This window comes from Girardinichthys multiradiatus, chromosome 12 (assembly GCF_021462225.1).
Source record: "Girardinichthys multiradiatus isolate DD_20200921_A chromosome 12, DD_fGirMul_XY1, whole genome shotgun sequence".
Taxonomy (NCBI): Eukaryota; Metazoa; Chordata; class Actinopteri; order Cyprinodontiformes; family Goodeidae; genus Girardinichthys; species Girardinichthys multiradiatus.
The window spans coordinates 49,995,380-50,020,147 of record NC_061805.1 but is presented as its reverse complement, the minus strand read 5'-3'; the positions used below and the strand labels follow the sequence as shown (position 1 = coordinate 50,020,147).

The following is a 24,768-nucleotide window of genomic DNA, read 5'->3' as shown; positions in this document are numbered from 1 at the left end:
GAGATTGTATCACAGTTTAGGAGCTTCAGCTGAAAAAGCTCAATTTCCTTTAGTCACCAGCTGAATCCTCGGGACAAATAAAAGCATTTGATCTCCAGATCTCAGTGTCCTACGAGGAGTATGTTTATGTAAAAGTTCAGTGATGTAAGCTGGTGTCAGCCCATTTAAAGATTTAAAAACCAAAAGTAAAATCTGGAAAAGGATTCTAAATACTGCACTGACCTGCTTATCAAATGTGAGATTAGTGTGAAAAAATAACCCCAAGATTTCTGACAGAGTTGCAACCTAAGCAGTCAAGAGGTCATACAAAGAAAAGAGAACTGGTCCTAAAATTAAGCCTTGGGGTATCCCCGACATCAGCGGGGCCTCAGAGGAATTAAAATGGCCTAACTGGACAGAAAAGCTTCTGCCAAACAGATAAGACCTCAACCATTACAGCTGTGCTCCGCCAACAGACTGCTCCAAGCAACATGATCAAATCTCGTGGTTCACTGTGTCAAAGGCTGCGGACAAGTCAAGAAGGATTAAAACAGGACGATCATCTGAGTCTGCGGTTAAAGCCAGGTCATTAAAATCTCTAAGAAGCATATAAGTGGAAGCATTTACAGGTCCTTCTCAAAAAATATTGTGATAAAGTTCATTATTTTCCATAATGTCATGATGAAAATTTAATATTCATATATTTTAGATTCATTGTACACTAACTGAAATATTTCAGGTCTTTTATTGTCTTAATACGGATGATTTTGGCATACAGCTCATGAAAACCCAAAATTCCTATCTCACAAAATTAGCATATTTCATCCGACCAATAAAATAAAAGTGTTTTTAATACAAAAAACGTCAACCTTCAAATAATCATGTACAGTTATGCACTCAATACTTGGTCGGGAATCCTTTTGCAGAAATGACTGCTTCAATGCGGCGTGGCATGGAGGCAATCAGCCTGTGGCACTGCTGAGGTCTTATGGAGGCCCATGATGCTTCGATAGTGGCCTTTAGCTCATCCAGAGTGTTGGGTCTTGAGTCTCTCAACGTTCTCTTCACAATATCCCACAGATTCTCTATGGGGTTCAGGTCAGGAGAGTTGGCAGGCCAATTGAGCACAGTGATACCATGGTCAGTAAACCATTTACCAGTGGTTTTGGCACTGTGAGCAGGTGCCAGGTCGTGCTGAAAAATGAAATCTTCATCTCCATAAAGCTTTTCAGCAGATGGAAGCATGAAGTGCTCCAAAATCTCCTGATAGCTAGCTGCATTGACCCTGCCCTTGATAAAACACAGTGGACCAACACCAGTAGCTGACACGGCACCCAAGACCATCACTGACTGTGGGTACTTGACACTGGACTTCTGGCATTTTGGCATTTCCTTCTCCCCAGTCTTCCTCCAGACTCTGGCACCTTGATTTCCGAATGACATGCAGAATTTGCTTTCATCCGAAAAAAGTACTTTGGACCACTGAGCAACAGACCAGTGCTGCTTCTCTGTAGCCCAGGTCAGGCGCTTCTGCCGCTGTTTCTGGTTCAAAAGTGGCTTGACCTGGGGAATGCGGCACCTGTAGCCCATTTCCTGCACACGCCTGTGCACGGTGGCTCTGGATGTTTCTACTCCAGACTCAGTCCACTGCTTCCGCAGGTCCCCCAAGGTCTGGAATCGGCCCTTCTCCACAATCTTCCTCAGGGTCCGGTCACCTCTTCTCGTTGTGCAGCGTTTTCTGCCACACTTTTTCCTTCCCACAGACTTCCCACTGAGGTGCCTTGATACAGCACTCTGGGAACAGCCTATTCGTTCAGAAATGTCTTTCTGTGTCTTACCCTCTTGCTTGAGGGTGTCAATAGTGGCCTTCTGGACAGCAGTCAGGTCGGCAGTCTTACCCATGATTGGGGTTTTGAGTGATGAACCAGGCTGGGAGTTTTAAAGGCCTCAGGAATCTTTTGCAGGTGTTTAGAGTTAACTCGTTGATTCAGATGATTAGGTTCATAGCTCGTTTAGAGACCCTTTTAATGATATGCTAATTTTGTGAGATAGGAATTTTGGGTTTTCATGAGCTGTATGCCAAAATCATCCGTATTAAGACAATAAAAGACCTGAAATATTTCAGTTAGTGTGCAATGAATCTAAAATATATGAATGTTAAATTTTCATCATTACATTATGGAAAATAATGAACTTTATCACAATATGCTAATTTTTTGAGAAGGACCTTTATATCATTAGTTTTACAGTGTGATGCCTGGTGTCGGCAGGCATCCGTTGGATATCTTCAGGTTCAGCTTGGCCCCAGAAAACATCTATAGAGCATGGACTTTCCAGCCTTCCTGGTGATTTTAGATTGAAAAGTCATAATTGTGTGATTCTGTAATTTAGTTATAATAAAAACAATTTTAAATTTCAAGGTTTAAGAGATCACAAGAAATCTGTCATTTGAAGTAATGAAAACTGAGGGATTGTCATAATTTGGTTTCTTGTTGGACCAAAATGCGGGGAAGAACTCCTGAAGCTCTAGGTTTGAAGGTAAGACAAGTCTTTATTTTCCATGGGAGGACACAGACAGGGTAGCAAGCACGCAGCAGGAAACACACATACACATAACATAAGGAACCATCGGGGAACAACGGAAACAAACGGGCTTAAAGAGTTCAGCCGGACCGGCCCGGAGGCCGTCCCCGGCAGATCCAGAGTTCAGGCGGCCGGCCCAGAGGCCGTCCCGGGCAGATCCGGTGAGACATGGAAATTCAAACTACGGGGGTTTAGGGAGAATCTTTAGCTGCCTAACCAATACTCAGGATTGTGATGTAAATGGTAAAATGGTCTGAACTTATACAGGTCCTTCTCAAAATATTAGCATATTATGATAAAGTTCATTATTTTCCATAATGTAATGATGAAAATTTAACATTCATATATTTTAGATTCATTGCACACTAACTGATATATTTCAGGTCTTTTATTGTCTTAATACGGATGATTTTGGCATACAGCTCATGAAAACCCAAAATTCCTATCTCACAAAATTAGCATATTTCATCCGACCAATAAAAGAAAAGTGTTTTTAATACAAAAAACGTCAACCTTCAAATAATCATGTACAGTTATGCACTCAATATTTGGTCGGGAATCCTTTTGCAGAAATGACCGCTTCAATGCGGCGTGGCATGGAGGCAATCAGCCTGTGGCACTGCTGAGGTCTTATGGAGGCCCAGGATGCTTCGATAGCGGCCTTTAGCTCATCCAGAGTGTTGGGTCTTGAGTCTCTCAACGTTCTCTTCACAATATCCCACAGATTCTCTATGGGGTTCAGGTCAGGAGAGTTGGCAGGCCAATTGAGCACAGTGATACCATGGTCAGTAAACCATTCACCAGTGGTTTTGGCACTGTGAGCAGGTGCCAGGTCGTGCTGAAAAATGAAATCTTCATCTCCATAAAGCTTTTCAGCAGATGGAAGCATGAAGTGCTCCAAAATCTCCTGATAGCTAGCTGCATTGACCCTGCCCTTGATAAAACACAGTGGACCAACACCAGCAGCTGACACGGCACCCCAGACCATCACTGACTTTGGGTACTTGACACTGGACTTCTGGCATTTTGGCATTTCCTTCTCCCCAGTCTTCCTCCAGACTCTGGCACCTTGATTTCCGAATGACATGCAGAATTTGCTTTCATCCGAAAAAAGTACTTTGGACCACTGAGCAACAGTCCAGTGCTGCTTCTCTGTAGCCCAGGTTAGGCGCTTCTGCCGCTGTTTCTGGTTCAAAAGTGGCTTGACCTGGGGAATGCGGCACCTGTAGCCCATTTCCTGCACACACCTGTGCACGGTGGTTCTGGATGTTTCTACTCCAGACTCAGTCCACTGCTTCCGCAGGTCCTCCAAGGTCTGGAATCGGCCCTTCTCCACAATCTTCCTCAGGGTCCGGTCACCTCTTCTCGTTGTGCAGCGTTTTCTGCCACACTTTTTCCTTCCCACAGACTTCCCACTGAGGTGCCTTGATACAGCACTCTGAGAACAGCCTATTCGTTCAGAAATGTCTTTCTGTGTTTTACCCTCTTGCTTGAGGGTGTCAATAGTGGCCTTCTGGACAGCAGTCAGGTCGGCAGTCTTACCCATGATTGGGGTTTTGAGTGATGAACCAGGCTGGGAGTTTTAAAGGCCTCAGGAATCTTTTGCAGGTGTTTAGAGTTAACTCGTTGATTCAGATGATTAGGTTCATAGCTCGTTTAGAGACCCTTTTAATGATATGCTAATTTTGTGAGATAGGAATTTTGGGTTTTCATGAGCTGTATGCCAAAATCATCCATATTAAGACAATAAAAGACCTGAAATATTTCAGTTAGTGTGCAATGAATCTAAAATATATGAATGTTAAATTTTCATCATGACATTATGGAAAATAATGAACTTTATCACAATATGCTAATATTTTGAGAAGGACCTGTATAACACCTTTCCAATCTTACTGACCACTCACCCAGACGCACTCACTGACATGCACAGGTTCATACCCCGATATGCAGATTGGCAAATTTGAGGTTAAGTGCCTTGCCTAGGGGCACAATGACATGCGAGCGGAGGATGCTGGAATCAAACCCTCAACCCTCAGATTGCAAGACAACCACTCTACTCACTGAGCCACAGTCGCCTCTGATGTGGTTAATGTGACATATATCTTACATACATTTAGCTGGAATCGTACAGGCAGTGTAGCCAGGTGTTTAACGCAAATAAAAACATTTATCGCAACAGATTGATCAGGATTGGTTCTGACTCCCCTGAACAGGGCTTTATAGTGGTTTTGTGGTCCTGCTTCTCTCTGTGAGACTCTCAGAATTCATCTCCATTAGGAGCCGGCAGCTTCTGGGGAAGGAGTTACCACAGGGTCCTGATCAGCCAACCAGAGGTGGACTTTGGGGAATGTATAGCAATGTCGTCGTAGGTAGCCAACAGGATACATTTTTTTAACTAAGAGAAAGATCTAGAGTGTAAATAAATACATGAAACTACCTCATGGCGGGAGCTCTTTTCACCCTCAAGGTTTCAACATGTAATAATTTTATGTAATAAAGGGACACATCTACATTGAGAGTTTAACACATTATTTAATAGTTAAAATGACTAATCATGGATTGTTTAAAAATGTTTTCTGGAGTTTTAAATTAGCAGAATAAGCTCATTTATTTTAGAGATACTTTGACGATATAAGAGACAATATTTGGACGATTTTTGATAAAAAACTGTTTAACGTATGTTAAAGGTTAGATCGGATGTATTCTGCGCCTTACAAGTCATTGGGTGAATATTTCCATATTCTTATCCCAGTCTTCATTCCAGTCATCACATCTCTTTAATTGTACTATAACTAATAAAAGTCTGGTTGTGTGAGCCATTTCCACATGAAAACCAGATTTTTTCTTTTAAAAATCTCCTTTGCCCCTTACTTGCCATATTTACACATGTAAACGTACATCTTCAGACTTTTAGGATGTCCTTCGTGAGGCTTATTCTTCTTCCAGTGTCTCTGAATGAACTGGACTGGTCCTGGCTTCCCAATGTTAGAGGTGTCAGTTCCAGTGAGTCCAGGCCCGTTAAGAGTCCGTTTCTCATTCTTCTTTCCAAGGAGCAAGCATTAATGACTTGTCCTTTTCCCTTTCAAAGCAATAATCTCCAGTGATCTCAGGCCTCAAGCTCTAAATTATTCTTACAGGGACATGAAAAGACAGCAGCGGGGCTCTTTAGGAGACAAATGAGCGTCCAACATGCAGAGACGTTCCCAGCAACGGAAATGTTACCTCACTGTACAAAAGGAGAGCTGGATGAAATGAAGGGGATTTCACGAAGAGCCCGTTGGGTGATTTATCCTCCAGCTTCTTCTCTAACGGTTTTTACATTTGGCTGCAACCGGATGGATGCTTAGAGTTGCTCATAGTTAGGTTCAAATTTAAAAAGGAATCAAATACAGACAACTATTCTTCTCAGATTTGAACTTTTCTGATCTTATGCATGTTTTAGCTAAAGCGGGCTGTGTGGAGTAGTTCTGAGGAGTCTGTACCTTACCTGTGGTAGACAGCAGTCAGCATAATCTCAGTTTGGAGAATAAAAGATAAATTCTCATTTATCTTTTGTTCCAATGTGTTTTTTCCTCACCTCAATGCCAAAAGAAGGGGAGTGTGTTGGACTGTAGTTGCAGTGTGAGTATTTGAACTTCTCTTCCATCCAACACATGTTTAGCATTAGCTTGAAGTGACTTTTTAGGATCAAACATGTGAGAAAGCTAGATGCAGAAAGCTTTATAGAGTTTGATTGGTTTTTTAGATGATGTCATTGGAATGACTCTCATGAGTCAAACATGGTCGGTTTATGTGAAGAACAATGACACTTGCAAAATCCCAGATTTCCGGTCCAATTTATTTCAGGCGTAATCTACATGGAAGGAGTGAAAAGGCGAGCACTGAATTCCCATTCAGAGCTACCAAGCTGAGTTGCTGGTTCATATATGTCGTTAGCCTCATGGCATAATTGCTTAAGTCACATTACCATAATACAGGTCCTTCTCAAAATATTAGCATATTGTGATAAAGTTCATTATTTTCCATAATGTCATGATGAAAATTTAACATTCATATATTTTAGATTCATTGCACACTAACTGAAATATTTCAGGTCTTTTATTGTCTTAATACGGATGATTTTGGCATACAGCTCATGAAAACCCAAAATTCCTATCTCACAAAATTAGCATATTTCATCCGACCAATAAAATAAAAGTGTTTTTAATACAAAAAACGTCAACCTTCAAATAATCATGTACAGTTATGCACTCAATACTTGGTCGGGAATCCTTTGGCAGAAATGACTGCTTCAATGCGGCGTGGCATGGAGGCAATCAGCCTGTGACACTGCTGAGGTCTTATGGAGGCCCAGGATGCTTCGATAGCGGCCTTTAGCTCATCCAGAGTGTTGGGTCTTGAGTCTCTCAACGTTCTCTTCACAATATCCCACAGATTCTCTATGGGGTTCAGGTCAGGAGAGTTGGCAGGCCAATTGAGCACAGTGACACCATGGTCAGTAAACCATTTACCAGTGGTTTTGGCACTGTGAGCAGGTGCCAGGTCGTGCTGAAAAATGAAATCTTCATCTCCATAAAGCTTTTCAGCAGAAGGAAGCATGAAGTGCTCCAAAATCTCCTGATAGCTAGCTGCATTGACCCTGCCCTTGATAAAACACAGTGGACCAACACCAGCAGCTGACACGGCAACCAGACCATCACTGACTGTGGGTACTTGACACTGGACTTCTGGCATTTTGGCATTTCCTTCTCCCCAGTCTTCCTCCAGACTCTGGCACCATGATTTCCGAATGACATGCAGAATTTGCTTTCATCCGAAAAAAGTACTTTGGACCACTGAGCAACAGTCCAGTGCTGCTTCTCTGTAGCCCAGGTCAGGCGCTTCTGCCGCTGTTTCTGGTTCAAAAGTGGCTTGACCTGGGGAATGCGGCACCTGTAGCCCATTTCCTGCACACGCCTGTGCACGGTGGCTCTGGATGTTTCTACTCCAGACTCAGTCCACTGCTTCCGCAGGTCCCCCAAGGATCTTGAATCGGCCCTTCTCCACAATCTTCCTCAGGGTCCGGTCACCTCTTCTCGTTGTGCAGCGTTTTCTGCCACACTTTTTCCTTCCCACAGACTTCCCACTGAGGTGCCTTGATACAGCACTCTGGGAACAGCCTATTCGTTCAGAAATTTCTTTCTGTGTCTTACCCTCTTGCTTGAGGGTGTCAATAGTGGCCTTCTGGACAGCAGTCAGGTCGGCAGTCTTACCCATGATTGGGGTTTTGAGTGATGAACCAGGCTGGGAGTTTTAAAGGCCTCAGGAATCTTTTGCAGGTGTTTAGAGTTAACTCGTTGATTCAGATGATTAGGTTCATAGCTCGTTTAGAGACCCTTTTAATGATATGCTAATTTTGTGAGATAGGAATTTTTGGTTTTCATGAGCTGTATGCCAAAATCATCCGTATTAAGACAATAAAAGACCTGAAATATTTCAGTTAGTGTGCAATGAATCTAAAATATATGAATGTTAAATTTTCATCATGAAATTATGGAAAATAATTAACTTTATCACAATATGCTAATATTTTGAGAAGGACCTGTATGACTTAAGATCTAATGAAGTAGAACTGTATGTTTGAATTTGACTCACAATATAAAATCTAATTCAAAACTGGATTGTAAATGTGTGTAAGTGGATTTAATTCAGAACTGTATCGAATTGGATTATAATTATAATTCAAATATAATTTATCTGATTAGACCGCATGTAACTGAATTTATCTGCAATGTGTTCAGTGTAAGTGTTAAATTGGACAGTATAGAGAATGGATTGATGGTCTTAATGGAGATATTTTGATAAAGCTTTACCTCATCGAATCAAACTGGATTAAATAGGACTAATTGGTTGAATTGATTTAATTGAAATTGATATTTGAATGATGCTAACCCGGACTAAAGTAGACTATAGACTTCAGATTGAATTAGAAAATATGGTCCAGTTGAATCCAAATCTGTTTTATAATGAAACTGTATTCTGCTGATTTTTACTAGGACAAATGAAACACATGGGGCTGTTTTTAAATTGACTTGGATAATATTTTAGTATAATTAATTTTACTGACTAATTTAAGAATGTAAACATCCTAAATAAATGTAGATCTGTATTTAATGTAATTTGAATTGGAATTATAATTATCTTGATTAGAATCCGACTGCACTGTATTGGATTAAATTGGACTGGACTGAATTTAACTGGGTTAAAAATGACTTGAATTGGACTGTATGTATTTGAAGTGGAATCACACTGAATTGGGCTGGAACAAGAGTGAGCTGGTATCAATAAAGTAGATTATTATTGGATTAAATTAATTTTACTGTACTGTAATTGTACTGTTTGTTTTTATTTAACTTGAATTTTCTGTATGCAACAAAGTGATGAACCTTCTTTAGAAATCTTTAAAGAAACTGAAGTATTATTAATTAAGTATAAACTGGCCTAACTTTTCCCTCTGGTTTATGCATCCTGGTCTTGAGCCTAATTATTTCAAACGAAATATATCTTTAAATCTATTGTTACCTTCTATTAGTGCAATTGTGTGACCTGTTTCATGTTATGGTCCTTTATTAAATATCACACTGGTGTTATTCCCTTCAATACATTTATGTAATCCTACTTAGTATTAATGTTTGATTAAAGTAAAACGTTTTTGAATGTGATTGGAAAATGCAAACAAATAAACGAAAATTGATGTTGATGCTTATTTGTGATGCATTAAAACAAAATTTCTTTTTAAAAAGGCTTTTCTCTTGCAGAGATGGGGCTCACAGGGACTGCATGGAGACTGTTGTTTATTGTTGCTGTTTTTGTTTTTTCTGCATCGCATCACCAGTGAGGGGAAGTCTCCAGGAGCTCCAGCTGAGGAAGGACAACGTCATTCACACAGCTGTGTGTGCGTTACAGTAGTGTGTTGGTGTGCAGTGTGTGTGTGGAGTGTGTTGGTGTGGAGTGTGTTGGTGTGCAGTGTGTTGGTGTGGAGTGTGTTGGTGTGGAGTGTGTTGGTGTGGAGTGTGTTGGTGTGCAGTGTGTGTGTGGAGTGTGTTGGTGTGCAGTGTGTTGGTGTGGAGTGTGTTGGTGTGTAGTGTGTTGGTGTGCAGTGTGTTGGTGTGCAGTGTGTTGGTGTGGAGTGTGTTGGTGTGCAGTGTGTTGGTGTGCAGTGTGTGTGTGCAGTGTGTTGGTGTGCAGTGTGTTGGTGTGCAGTGTGTTGGTGTGCAGTGTGTTGGTGTGCAGTGTGTTGGTGTGGAGTGTGTTGGTGTGCAGTGTGTTGGTGTGGAGTGTGTTGGTGTGGAGTGTGTTGGTGTGCAGTGTGTGTGTGGAGTGTGTTGGTGTGCAGTGTGTTGGTGTGCAGTGTGTTGGTGTGCAGTGTGTTGGTGTGGAGTGTGTTGGTGTGCAGTGTGTTGGTGTGCAGTGTGTTGGTGTGCAGTGTGTTGGTGTGCAGTGTGTTGGTGTGCAGTGTGTTGGTGTGGAGTGTGTTGGTGTGCAGTGTGTTGGTGTGCAGTGTGTTGGTGTGCAGTGTATGAGCGGCGGGGTTAACAGTGTTTCAGTTGTGATCAGAAATGGAGAAAAGGAGCGTGTTGTTCCTTTAAGAGCTCCTCTTTCCCTCTCTCCCTCAGTGCAGATTCATTACTTCTCCTCCTCCTCCTCCTCCGGGGTACAATAGGCATTTATCATCACCCCCGCGGTGCGTGTGTATGTGTTTATTCAAATCTCAGTACCAAGAGCGGAGCGGCCCCACTCTGGAGCTTTCTCTCTCGGTGACATGGACGCACCGGCGCTTATTGTTGGAGGAGCCCCAGAAAAGGGCCACCACATCGGGCTGCAGGGAGGAGGAGGAGCTGCAGGAGGAGGAGGGACATGAGCGGTAAGCCTTCCGCTCGCACCCCGTCCGCCGTGCGTGCAGACCGGGAAGCATCATGCCTCTCTGCCCGCCTCTCCGGCTCCTCCTCAGCGCTGCAGGAGCCTCCTGCTCCCACTTTCCAATACTGGAGCTAACCGCGGAGGAGCAGGTGCACAGTGCAGACCAGCGGGACGTTAGTTCTCTTAGCGGGTGTTTCTGTTGGGAAAAGGCGCAGATGGAAAAGAAGCGCAGCTGTGCGACAGTTGCATCTTTTTTGGAGCTTTTTTCAGAGGGAGGAGGGGGAAGATGGATGGATGGATGGAAGAGAAAAATGCGTCGTAACAGGTGCAGATATGGCGGTGATGAGTTTGTCCCCACTCTGCAGCTGGTTCAGACGATTGGTTTGGTCCTATTTCTGGAATATTTCTGGTAATCCAGAAAGCGCCTTTACTTAGCATCTGGAACCGGATGAGTGAGAAAACCCTGCTGCTGATGATGGTCTCACTTTGAACAACTGGAAACCTGGAGCTGACGCTTTCACTTTTAATCCTTTTATTTCTAGTCAAACTCGTGTTCTAAGTATTTTGTGTTTTTGGGCTCTAGCTGCTGATTGTCCAAACGCAATTCTTGTAAAAATCCCAATCCAAGCCGAGAATTGTGCCTGGACATCTGTTGCTGGAAGCTCCTGCACTCCTGGTGTTTGTTCCCAGCGGGATAATCAGCTCCTGCTCTGCCTGCTGCTTATTCGATCATTAGGATTATTCTTGATGTCTTTCCAAGCACATCATTAATGTTTATCAAATTTTCTCTCAAAATTCGTTTTTATTTAAATTGCACATGCAGAGAACTTTCTTTTCTAGGGCCTTTAGAGGACCACATTCTAATTTCTGTCATTTCAAGATTTGTCTCCTTTCAAATTTGCGTGAGATTTTCCCGCAGGAGGAGCAGGAAGAGGCCAAGCAAATCAGTTTGAGGAGCAGTAATGAAGTATGTAAGAAACTGGGAGATTTTTCCCAACTTGCTGGAGTAAAACTGGGATTTGTGAGCCATGCAGACCAGGCCCAGTTTCTGAAAAAGGTTTATTGTCGCTCGACTGGTGAGCTTTTGTTGCCGCCTTTTGTTGCCGTTTTGGGGATTATAATTTGAATAATTCTGCAGGAATGTATCATTTTTATTTTCTTTAACAAACCGTGACCCTTTTTCAAGCCTTTTATCTTTTTGGATAAAAGGCGCCATTACAAGCCAATAAAGACGGAACTCGTTTGTCCACATTCTGCTCTTAATGAATAATAAAGATTTATTAACCAAAGGAAGAATCTGATTTTTTGTTGCACGTTTTTCCTATTTTGTTTCCAGTTTCTGATGATTTTTTCGATGGATCATATAGATTTTATTTTTTATTCTTTGGATTTAAATTGTTACAGTTAAACATGAGATAAATGCTGGAAAAAAAAATCAAACTTATAAAAAATAGGAATTTAAATCACACAAGGCCTCCTGTTTTATAGAAATTAAATTATGTTTGTGTTTCATTTGCTTTACAGAGAAACTGGACCAGGCAGTGTTTGTGTAATTAAAAATAATTAGGGACAATAAAAAAATGTTTAATTTAAAATAAAATGTACAGTTATTCAACAAACAAATATTTCACCACCAAATAACGCACATTTCACAGTGATCATTTTCACATTTTTGATTTTTAACTTAATTTATTTTTATTTGCAACTTGCAAAAGCAGCAACAGGCACCAGAGAAGGTTTTCAGCAGCAGAATAAACCAAATTTTCCACTTGGTTTTGGCCTCCTCTGTTTGGGTTGAGGGTCTGTTGGATTTCTCCACCACAGCGTCTGCTGAGCTCAGATGGATCAGGTCTGCTCAGGCTAATTTGCTGCTGTAATCCTCTCCGAGGAGCTGAGCTTCTCCAGCACAGATTATAAACCTCAGGGAGGTGTTTGCTGCACACCACCCAATCAGAAGGAAAAAAAAGGGAAAAATATCAGTTCAAAGTTCAGATCCTGTTTTTGCAGCTGCAAAAAACTTAATCTGAATATAAAAAGAAGGATCTAGAGCAGCTGGAGTTTAACTGAACATGTCAGCAAGCAAACAGCTCCAAGATATTCCATCAAGACCAAAGATGTCCTAAAATCAATCCCAGTAATTGAAACTAGAAGGACAATTGAGGGATTTTACTTAAGTCATTGCATATATTCTCATTAATAAATCTTATTAAATTCTTATTAATCTGTAAAAATTAATCTAAAATTCTTAGTTCTCACATTTTACAATCTCAGACATATTGCAACCTGGGTTTGGTTTGCAGACCTAAATGATGATGTGTATGAAAATTGGAAAATCAGAGGAAAACTGTTAAACCTTTCTGTGCAAAGACAGAAAAACAGGTTCCCGACTTCTGTTGGTTCAGATCCATAGCATAAACAGCAGAACAGGTTACAGGAATGTTTTGGTCCAGTAAAAATGGATAAGATCCACGTTTCTCCCTGCATGTTCAGCCAGGATTCAGAACAGATCCGTCCAAACAAAGTTCACCTTCTAAAACCATCAACAGTGCTGATGTAGCTTTATTCGTTTCGGCTGTGAGTTACATCACCTGCAATGAGTAATTGATCCGAATCGACAGCCGTATTGATGGGAAAGATATCCTGAAGAAACAATTAGGAGAGCAGAGTAATGATCAGAGAGAAATCACTGGAGCTATTTAACCTCTCTGTCATCTGCTAATGATCTATAGACTCATTACTGGTGCAATTTAGAGTCCTAAAAGCTCACATGTGTGAGTCTAGACTATCTAATGTCCTTCAAATGTTTTATTTAAACTAAAAATGCTACATTGAGGAAGGAAATCTGACCTTAAAACTGTAAAACATGCAGTAAGCTTCTCTGCTCAGCTGCTGTTTCAGGATGAAAGAAAAGCGTTTCTTCATGACTTTCTTCATTTCTACGAGTCATCATGAGCTGCACGTGTCTGTAGGGGGGCTTACTGAAGACAAACATGTTCGTGGACGTTGACGTTCTGTTGAAATGTCCAGAAAACGCTTTCCCTTCCGGTTTGGGCCTCCATGTTGGATCCGTCGAGCAGGTGATTTCTGCTCCGGGTCACTTTCTCCTCCTCTTTTTCCCAACATCAGCACCACCTCCACAGTCACATGACCTGGGCTGTGTCATCACTGTACACAGGCACACACACACACACACACACACACACACACACACACACACACACACACACACACACACACACACACACACACACGGCTGTAGAGTAAAAGGGATGGAGATGATGGGGAGGGGAGCGGATGTGGGCGGAGGAGCATCACAGGGTGACGTCACATCACGACCTCCTTCCCAGCATCCCTCTCTGTCTCGGTTCTTCCCATAACATACACACACACACATAGCTAAAACATCAGCTCAGAGCGTGTGTGTGTGTGCTTCATCACAATCTGCAGCATAATTTGTAAAGAAAGTCGCCTTCAATCACCAGAGAGGCTCTGATAGGTTTATGTTTGGGGATGTGAGGGGATCCCACAAACCCCCAGTTTTTGACCCAGACCCGCACACACACACACACACACACACACACATATGAGCATGTACACACATTCATGAACACGCCAGCTCCAACATCATCACAACAACGTCAGTCACCCATCAACTCCTGGGAAAAGCAGCTCTGTTCTTTCAGAGGTAGTTTGTACGAAACACCGCCGCCATGTTGGGCCCTAAACTGTTAGCCACCTGCTTCATGTTTCGCACACACACAGAACCTTATAGTGGATTTTTACATGCGTGTGAGTTTAGACATATTTGTTCTTATTTTAGCTCCTCCCTTTGAGCCGGAGTCGCCAGGGACACCTTCACCCGTCTGCGACCGAACCACAATCACTGCTGGCCTCCAACCGCCCCCACAGAGAAACAAACTGCGCCACTGTCCCCCACCCCAGCTGCAGAGGTGCGCTGACATCACTGCGGACTCACAGCCAATCGTTTTCAGCCTTTATTTTAGGCAACATCTGTTGGACGGTTGCAGGAAGACATGTTAGGATTTTTTTCAGACTAGTCGCTGGTGAAAAACAAATAAACATTCTCAAATTTTCTTTTTTTACAGTGTTCCTACTCAGTTCACTGCTCTGTTGTAAGTCGGCCCATTTTATCTCAAAACCACAAAGCAAACTCACTGACAGAATTGTGTTGTTTTCTTTCTGCCCAACACTTATTGCTCCTTTCAGGCCAGAAAGTGATGAAATCACTAATGCCTTTTTAAATCCTCAAATTAATGCCACCATTAAACTGGTTTCTACCATCAAAGAACGAAAAAAAGATTTTGTTTACAAAAAAAAAAAAAAAAAACATTTTTAAAATAACGTTTTAGATTTTAGATTCTTCCCATGTTTTTTCTTTTCCCATTTTATAATGTTCCCATTCCATCTCCAAACAATAAAATACTATCTGGCATTGAGAATGTCAAACCATGAAGGCCTCCAGAGGGTTTTTTTCTCCCATTTGTCCTGCAAACAAATCCTCAGGTCTCCTACAGCACAGAGTTGTCAATGTGTTCCTTACTGAGACCAAGTCAGGACTGCAGGCAAGCCAGGTCAACAACTGTACCCTGTTCTTCCTCAGCCGGGGCTTAGCAATATGTGCAGAATGAGGTTTTCCATCGTCTTGACCGTGGAAAAGATGGGATCTTTAAGACGGCATTTGTTGCCCTAAAACCTTGGCCAAAAGCACTGACACAACCCCATACCACGACACAACCCCATACCACGATACAACCCCATACCACGATACAACCCCATACCACGATACAACCCCATACCACGATACAACCCCATACCACGATACAACCCCATACCACGATACAACCCCATACCACGATACAACCCCACACCACGACATCGCCCCATACCACGACACAACCCCATACCACGACACAGCCCCATACAACGACACAACCCATACCATGACACAGCCCCATACCACGACACAACCCCATACCACGATACAACCCCATACCACGATACCACCCCATACAACGACACAACCCATACCATGACACAGCCCCATACCACGACACAACCCCATACCACGATACAACCCCATACCATGACACAGCCCCATACCACGACACAACCCATACCATGACACAACCCCATACCTCGATACAACCCCATACCACGACACAACCCCATACCACGATACAACCCCATACCACGATACAACCCCATACCACGATACAACCCCACACCACGACATCGCCCCATACAACAACACAACCCCATACCACGACACAGCCCCATACAACGACACAACCCATACCATGACACAGCCCCATACCACAACACAACCCCATACCACGATACAACCCCATACCACGATACCACCCCATACAACGACACAACCCATACCATGACACAGCCCCATACCACGACACAACCCATACCATGACACAACCCCATACCACGATACAACCCCATACCACGACACAACCCCATACCACGACACAACCCCATACCACGACACAGCCCCATACAACGACACAACCCCTACCATGACACAGCCCCATACAACGACACAACCCCTACCATGACACAGCCCCATACCACGACACAGCCCCATACAACGACACAACCCATACCATGACACAGCCCCATACAACGACACAGCCCCATACAACGACACAACCCATACCATGACACAGCCCCATACAACGACACAACCCCATACAACGACACAACCCCTACCATGACACAGCCCCATACAACGACACAACCCCTACCATGACACAACCCCATACCACGACACAGCCCCATACAACGACACAACCCATACCATGACACAACCCCATACCACGACACAGCCCCATACCACGACACAACCCATACCACGACACAACCCCATACCACGATACAACCCCATACCACGATACAACCCCATACCACGATACAACCCCATACCACGATACAACCCCATACCACGATACAACCCCATACCACGATACAACCCCACACCACGACATCGCCCCATACAACAACACAACCCCATACCACGACACAGCCCCATACAACGACACAACCCATACCATGACACAGCCCCATACCACGACACAACCCCATACCACGATACAACCCCATACCACGATACCACCCCATACCACGACACAACCCATACCATGACACAACCCCATACCACGATACAACCCCATACCACGATACAACCCCATACCACGACACAACCCCATACCACGATACAACCCCATACCACGATACAACCCCATACCACGATACAACCCCACACCACGACATCGCCCCATACAACAACACAACCCCATACCACGACACAGCCCCATACAACGACACAACCCATACCATGACACAGCCCCATACCACGACACAACCCCATACCACGATACAACCCCATACCACGATACCACCCCATACAACGACACAACCCATACCATGACACAGCCCCATACCACGACACAACCCATACCATGACACAACCCCATACCACGATACAACCCCATACCACGACACAACCCCATACCACGACACAACCCCATACCACGACACAGCCCCATACAACGACACAACCCCTACCATGACACAGCCCCATACAACGACACAACCCCTACCATGACACAGCCCCATACCACGACACAGCCCCATACAACGACACAACCCATACCATGACACAGCCCCATACAACGACACAACCCATACCATGACACAGCCCCATACAACGACACAACCCCATACAACGACACAACCCCTACCATGACACAGCCCCATACAACGACACAACCCCTACCATGACACAACCCCATACCACGACACAGCCCCATACAACGACACAACCCATACCATGACACAACCCCATACCACGACACAGCCCCATACAACGACACAACCCATACCACGACACAGCCCCATACAACGACACAACCCATACCATGACACAACCCCATACCACGACACAACCCCATACCACGACACAGCCCCATACAACGACACAACCCATACCACGACACAACCCCATACCACGACACAACCCATACCATGACACAACCCCATACCATGACACAGCCCCATACCACGATACAACCCCATACAACGACACAACCCATACCACAACACAGCCCCATACAACGACACAACCCATACCATGACACAACCCCATACCACAATACAACCCCATACCATGACACAACCCCATACCACGATACAACCCCATACCATGACACAGCCCCATACCATGACACAGCCCCATACCATGACACAACCCCATACCATGACACAGCCCCATACCATAACAGCCCCATACCACGATACAACCCCATACCACGATACAACCCCATACCATGACACAGCCCCATACCATAACAGCCCCATACCACGATACAACCCCATACCACGACACAACCCCATACCATGACACAGCCCCATACCATGACACAGCCCCATACCATGACACAACCCCATACCACGATACAACCCCATACCATGACACAGCCCCATACCATGACACAACCCCATACCATGACACAGCCCCATACCACGACACAACCCCATACCATGACACAGCCCCATACCATAACAGCCCCATACCATGACACAGCCCCATACCACGATACAACCCCATACAATGACACAGCCCCATACCATGACACAGCCCCATACCACGATACAACCCCATACCATGACACAACCCCATACCATGACACAACCCCATACCACGATACAACCCCATACCATGACACAACCCCATACCATGACACAACCCCATACCATGACACAACCCCATACCATGACACAGCCCCATACCACGATACAACCCCATACCACGACACAACCCCATACCATGACACAGCCCCATACCACGATACAACCCCATACCACGACACAACCCCATACCATGACACAGCCCCATACCACGATACAACCCCATACCACGACACAACCCCATACCATGACACAGCCCCATACCATGACACAGCCCCATACCATGACACAGCCCCATACCATGACACAGCCCCATACCATGACACAGCCCCATACCATGACACAGCCCCATACCATGACACAACCCCATACCATGACACAACCCCATACCATGACACAACCCCATACCATGACACAGCCCCATACCACGATACAACCCCATACCACGACACAACCCCATACCATGACACAGCCCCATACCACGATACAACCCCATACCACGACACAACCCCATACCATGACACAGCCCCATACCACGATACAACCCCATACCACGACACAACCCCATACCATGACACAGCCCCATACCATGACACAGCCCCATACCATGACACAGCCCCATACCATGACACAGCCCCATACCATGACACAGCCCCATACCACGACACATACATGACTTCAGTTTTGGGTAATATTACTTTTCCTTCCCATAGAAAGTACTCCTGGATCAGTGCTTCTGTGTTCTTTTTGTGTCTCTGCTCTGTTCTCTCAAACTCCCAGTCGGTCGTGACAGATGGCCACTCACACTGAACCTGGTTCTGGTGGAGGTTTCTTCCTGTTAAAAGGGAGTTTTTCCTCTCCACTGTTGCTACATGCATGCTCAGTATGAGGGATTGCTGCAAAGTCAACGCCAGTGACTGTCCACTGTCTCTACATGCTCATCCAGTAGGAGTGAATGCTGCAAATCACTGACTGGATGCAATCTGCTGGGTTTCCTTAAATAGAAAAACTTTTTTATCCAATTTGAATAAAAAGCTAACTCCGACTGCGCTGTTCAATGGTTGGGATTAATTGGAATGTATGTACCTGACTTTTGTGAAGTGCCTTGAGACAACATGTTATGAATTGCTGCTATATAAATAAACTAAATAAACTCAAATGAATTGATACAGTCCCATACCATGACAACTATCATATCACCTGCTTCCAGAGACTTCATTCATTTTTCCTCCATTTCTTTAGCACAAGATGTAGGAAATTGATCCTATTGCAATCCACATTCCCGGTGTGTGATGAACTATCCCAGGGATATACAGAGATATGGATGCCTCTGAACCAGCCTAACATGAGCTTTTTTTTTCCTGCACAGTAGAGCTTGTGCATGTAACTCCATTACGTAGAGTGTGGCTAAAGTTCCCCAAAGTAATCCTTCATCCGTGGGGTTTTATTTGCAGTTAACGAATGCAGTTCCATCTAAGACATCAGAGATCCAGCTATACAGCTTAGGGTTGCTTTCTGAAATTCCTTGAGATTCTAAAAATGTGTGAGAAATATGAAAACCACTTCAAATCTTTCTTCCTGGAAAATGTTTTTTTGTTATTCCTTAATTTTTTTCTTTATGAATTTGCTGACATACCGTTAATCCCCTTGGTATTTTTCCTCTGAAATAACTTTCTCCGATTCATCTATTGATCTTAATTTTTTAAGTTCATCTAGGTCTTGATTTCCAAATTTAGACTTGACTTTTTTTCTTTTTTATTACTTTCTTAGTTTTTAGGTTATATTTTATTTGCATTTTCCTTGCTGTCACTTGATATGAGCTTGTAAAATTTAAATTCTCACTGAAAATAAAGTTTTGTAAAAGAAAAACAGCTTAAGTTGGGTTTCATTAGTAATATGTTTTCTTTACCAGATGTCAAAACACTAGTTGAGACTTTTAGAAGCATCTAAGAAGTAGGAACAAAGTCCCATCTGCTGTGAAGAGTAAACACTTTTCTCTGGGATCAGGGTGCTGCAGGGAGCAGCTGCAGACTCGCAGCTTCTCTCCTCGTTCAGCATTATTACCATAATTTGTGGTGGGAAAAGAATCTCTCATCAATCAGAAGCTTTGGGAAAATGACCACGTCAAAGAGCCGAGGCCCGATGTTTGAGTAGCGGCCTCGCTGAGGTCATCTCGTTGTGTGTGTGTGTGTTTTGTCATTAATCACTGCAGGTTTGAAGAGAGCGAGAGGCGTCACACCCTTTATCCCTCCACGCTCTTCATCCTTCTGCCTTCACGGCCGGTGGCCTACGCAACCCATCTGACCATCGCTCTGAGGCCAAGGTCAAGCTCCCTGCACCCTCCCCCCAGAGTCCCCATTGTTCACCTGTTGTCCCAGAGACCCGACTATCACTGTCACCACCCTTCTGTTGTTTGATTCTGTGTGACGGAGGTCAGCAGAGAAGCTAAAATTACAGATAAGACCACAGAGCTGTAGCTAGACCACAACATCATGGAGGACATTCAGAGACCACATCGAAAATTAGAACCACATAAAACTGAGCGGACTGCTTTACTCTCTGGTATTGATCAACAATTCTTCACACTGAAGGTCTTTTAAACATTTTCTTTGGACTTTGGCCGCTCCTTCTTCCAGGTTCCATAGTAAATCTGCTCCATCAATCTTTCTGGCCAAGCTCTCAGACTCAGAGGATGACCCAGTGTGGTGTCGACACACAACAGGCAACTTAACGAAGAACCGAATTTAAATAAGATCTAGAAGCTTTATTTTCACCTCAAAGTCACAGCTTGTTGCCATTTATTTGAATCTTTGGCTGCCTCACATCAGAAGAAAGATACAGCCGTAATACTATTGTTAAATACTGCAGTGATTATATAGTTTGTGGGCTGCACAGCTGGTAGCACTGTTGCCTTGCAGCAAGAAGGTCCTGTGTTTGAATTCCAGCCTGGAGCCTTACTGCATGGAGTTTATATGTTCTCCATGTGCATATGTGGGTCCTCTTTGAGGACTCTGGCCTTTAGGTATGAGAGAGAGTGTGTGTGTGTGTGTTCTGGGTGCCACCCAGGAAAGGTTTCCAGTGATGGACTGGAGACCTTTCCTGGGTGGACCCGGCCTCTTGCTGGAGATATGCACCAGCCCGAAGGACAGAGAGCCTATTCCTACTAGTTAACTTAGAACATTAATGCATTTTTATATTTTTGCTGTGGATTTTTGCATGTTGATGTAAGTATTCTGAAAAAAATTGAGATACTAAATGTTCATGTGTTATAAAAGGATAATAATATTTTGAATTCATTAAACTGCAGCAATTCAGTGTTCCAGGCAAACCAGGTCATGCATCCGATGTGCGATTAGTTTCAGTTATTAGGAACCTGAGACATGACTTGGAACGTCCTATCAAAGACTTGAGATTTGACTTGGAGAAAATTACTTTTGAATGTCTCTTTTCCCAAGGAACTGCTAGCCAAAACCCCAACATCGTTACGTTTAGACGGGATTTTGACTCCAGTGTTCAGTCATAACCCCACAGGCAGCCTCGCCTCATTAGCTCCACAGTTGTTTGTTGTGTTGTCCAGGCAGGTCTCAGTCAGTGTCAGGTTCTATTTCACCTTTTTATCAACAAAACAACAAGGTAAGACATGCAATGACATGGAGGTCAACCATCTAGTCAAATGAAAAGCAGAAGAAAAGCATAAGTTATTCTATACATTATTGCAGTAGACTCTCTCTGGTCTTATCTGACATTTGCATATTTAAAAAAAAAAAAACAGTGAATCTCAATAAAAATCATTGAGATTATTTCACAGTGTAACTGATATGCTGTTTCTACTCTTATTGTGATGCCCCAAAGTCAGAATCACTTTAGCAAACAAAACCTTTACCTTTAAATCGGCCGTTCATGTTCATGTCTATAGAAACGTTTTAAAGAAACATTTCATTTGAACATCTCTGAATGCATTAGGTGATCCAGATGTTTTCTGTGTATCATGTACGAAATATACTGAAATCGAGATCAAATATCCTGAAAAATGCAGGGAACACCAAGGAGCTGTTGATGGATTTCTACAGGTGTAGAACCACCACCCCAACACCGACAAACATTCAGGGAACTGATGTTGAGATAGTGGACTCTTAGAAGTACCTGAGTGTTCACAAATTGGCCTGGAGTCACAACACTGATGCTTTTTACAGGAAAAGTCAGAGCAGACTCTACCTGATAAGGAGACTGAGATATTTTGGAGTGCAAAATATCTCCTGAAGACCTTTTTTTAATTCTGTGGTGGAATCAGCCATCTTCTGTGGTGTAGTGTGTTGGAGCAGCAGCTGGGAGGAAGCCGTTAAGCTCATCAGGAAGGCCAACTCTGACTTAGGATGGCCCCTGGACACAGCCAGGTGGTGGGACACAGAAGGACTGTAGCAAAAATAGCATCACTCTTTGACAATGTCTCCCAGCCCATGCATGAAGCTGCTGCAGATCTGGAGAGCTTCTTCAGAGATAGACTGCAGCATCCTAGGTGCACAAAGGAGTATTATCACAGATCCTTCCTCCCAGCAGCTGTTAGACTTTATAATCATCACTGCTCCCAACAAACTCAATAAGTTGTTTACATCCCTGCTGTTATTTGCACAGTTTTCCATATGGCTGTAAATAGTCTGCTGTTGTTACGCATACATATTCATGCACATGTTCTACATTTTTTAATCACCCAACTCAGCTGCACATTTCTTTTAATCCGAGTATGCTATTTTAATAATTGTAAAGTATTTTTAACTTATGTTGTAAATTATACGTTACTTTAGTCTGTTATTCCTTTTTTTGTTTTTGTATTTTCTTTTTTTTTTTTACTTTTGTGTGAATCTGCTTGTTTCCATTTGCCTTTCACATTGCTCCTGGTAAACCTGAATCTCCTCACTGTGGGACAATAAAGGATTTTTCTATTATATTCTATTCTATCCCTAAATAAAGGTGTGGAAGAGATGTATGTGAGGGGGTGCAGAACATTGACAAGAACAGCGAGTCAGTGGTGAGGTGTGTGGTAGGAGTAACAGATAGGTGTGAAGCATATGGGATTCCATCAGGGATTCTCTCTGAGCCCCCTGCTGTTTGTAAGGATGATGGACAGGTTGTCACATGAGCACAGTGATCCGCAATGAGAGCAGGAACCAGGTGAAAGAGAACCTAGAAAGGTTGGAGATATGCTCTGAAGAGAAGATGAATGGAAGTCGGTTAAAGCAGACAGAATCCATGTATGTGAATGTAATGGACACAGCTGGAATGAGTGAAGGTACTGAATACCTGAGGTCAATAATCCAAAGCCACGGGAACGCATCAGTGAGGTAAGGATGAGAGTGTAGAGGGACAGCTCAGGTTGAGCAGTTTGGAGACAAAGGTGGGAGGGTCTGGACACTGGTCCAAGGATGCTGAACCTGGAGCTGCAAGACAGGAGGATCAAATGAAGACCACAGTGGAGGTTTATGGATGCAGCGAAAGAGGATATGCAGAGGATGTGACAGAGGAAGATACTGGGGATGGGATGGAGGCAGGTGATCCATGGTGAAGACTCAAAGGGAGCAGCTGACAGAAGAAGAGGAAACAGGGAGAAACCAATATTCAAACCAAAGTTCTTCCAGTCTTCATTTTGTCTTACTCAGACTCATGTTTAACATGTTTGTGTGAGGGCATCCATGTGTTTCCTGACTGGAAAGTCAAGTTATTGTAGTACTTTCTATTTCAGTCCTTCTCCAAGACCGTGCTTAACTGTCAGTGAGGAGGACTTTTGCTGCCTTCCATGGTTTTGTTGATGAAAAACAAAAATGTGTCATGACAGTTTTAAAGTGCCACTATGCTAACATCCTGTAGCAGATAGCCTGAAGTGCTAAACCCTAGCAGGAAGTAAGAATCACAGTTATTTAATTTCTGTTCCCATCAATATCACCGCATAATTTTTGTTTCTCATGTAAATTACTTCTGGTCTGCTCCTTTATTAGCCTTTTGGATTCCCTTCATTTTGGGTCCCTTGGAAACAAATTAATGCTCTTGTAAAGACAGCCGTGGAATAATTATAAAACATCATATCATTTCCTCAGCCCACACTACCCATAACAAATATTTTACAAAAAGCACAAAAAGTTGATCTACCTTGTCCCATTTTTTCATATTGATATGATTGGTTTCCTGAGAGTGTCAACAACTGGGACCAACAGTGATCATTCTTTTTTGTCCACAGTTGTTTGCAAGTAAATTGTTCCTTCTGTCCCCATGGAGACATGCAAAATCAATGCATGTGTCCAAAATGCATGCAAAGAAAAATTTTAAATTGAGTTTTCAGTTGTTTTACTTTACTAATGTCATTAACTTCAGTCATTACCATTTATAACAAATACATATTTAACCCCTTATACACCAGTTTTAGTAATTAAAGTTTTTATTTTATAGAAAAAAGTTAATATTTAATGCAAACTGGAAAAAATTGGAATTGTTTTGGAGTAGTTTAATCTGAGCCTGGGATATAAATAAATCCCTTCACCTCTGTGTCTTGTACACAATATATCAGTCTTTTAATGATTGCCACAGTTATATTAT

The 24,768-nt window shown here is 43.2% G+C and overlaps 1 long non-coding RNA gene across 6 annotated transcripts; it reads right to left on the bottom strand.

The window, feature by feature from the left end:
• Nucleotides 1-10,272: 10,272 nt before the first annotated feature.
• LOC124877465 lies at nucleotides 10,273-24,505 on the bottom strand. Of its 6 annotated transcripts, none has more exons than XR_007040537.1 (7): nucleotides 24,325-24,505; nucleotides 23,482-23,618; nucleotides 22,399-22,695; nucleotides 13,444-13,629; nucleotides 13,312-13,350; nucleotides 13,053-13,104; nucleotides 10,273-12,399 (listed from the first exon to the last, which is right to left on the bottom strand). It is a non-coding gene; the product is annotated as an uncharacterized LOC124877465 (long non-coding RNA). The 6 variants fall into 6 exon arrangements; XR_007040532.1 differs by having other exon boundaries at nucleotides 13,312-13,353; nucleotides 24,325-24,503; XR_007040533.1 differs by lacking the exon at nucleotides 22,399-22,695 and having other exon boundaries at nucleotides 13,312-13,353; nucleotides 24,325-24,502.
• Nucleotides 24,506-24,768: the final 263 nt, after the last annotated feature.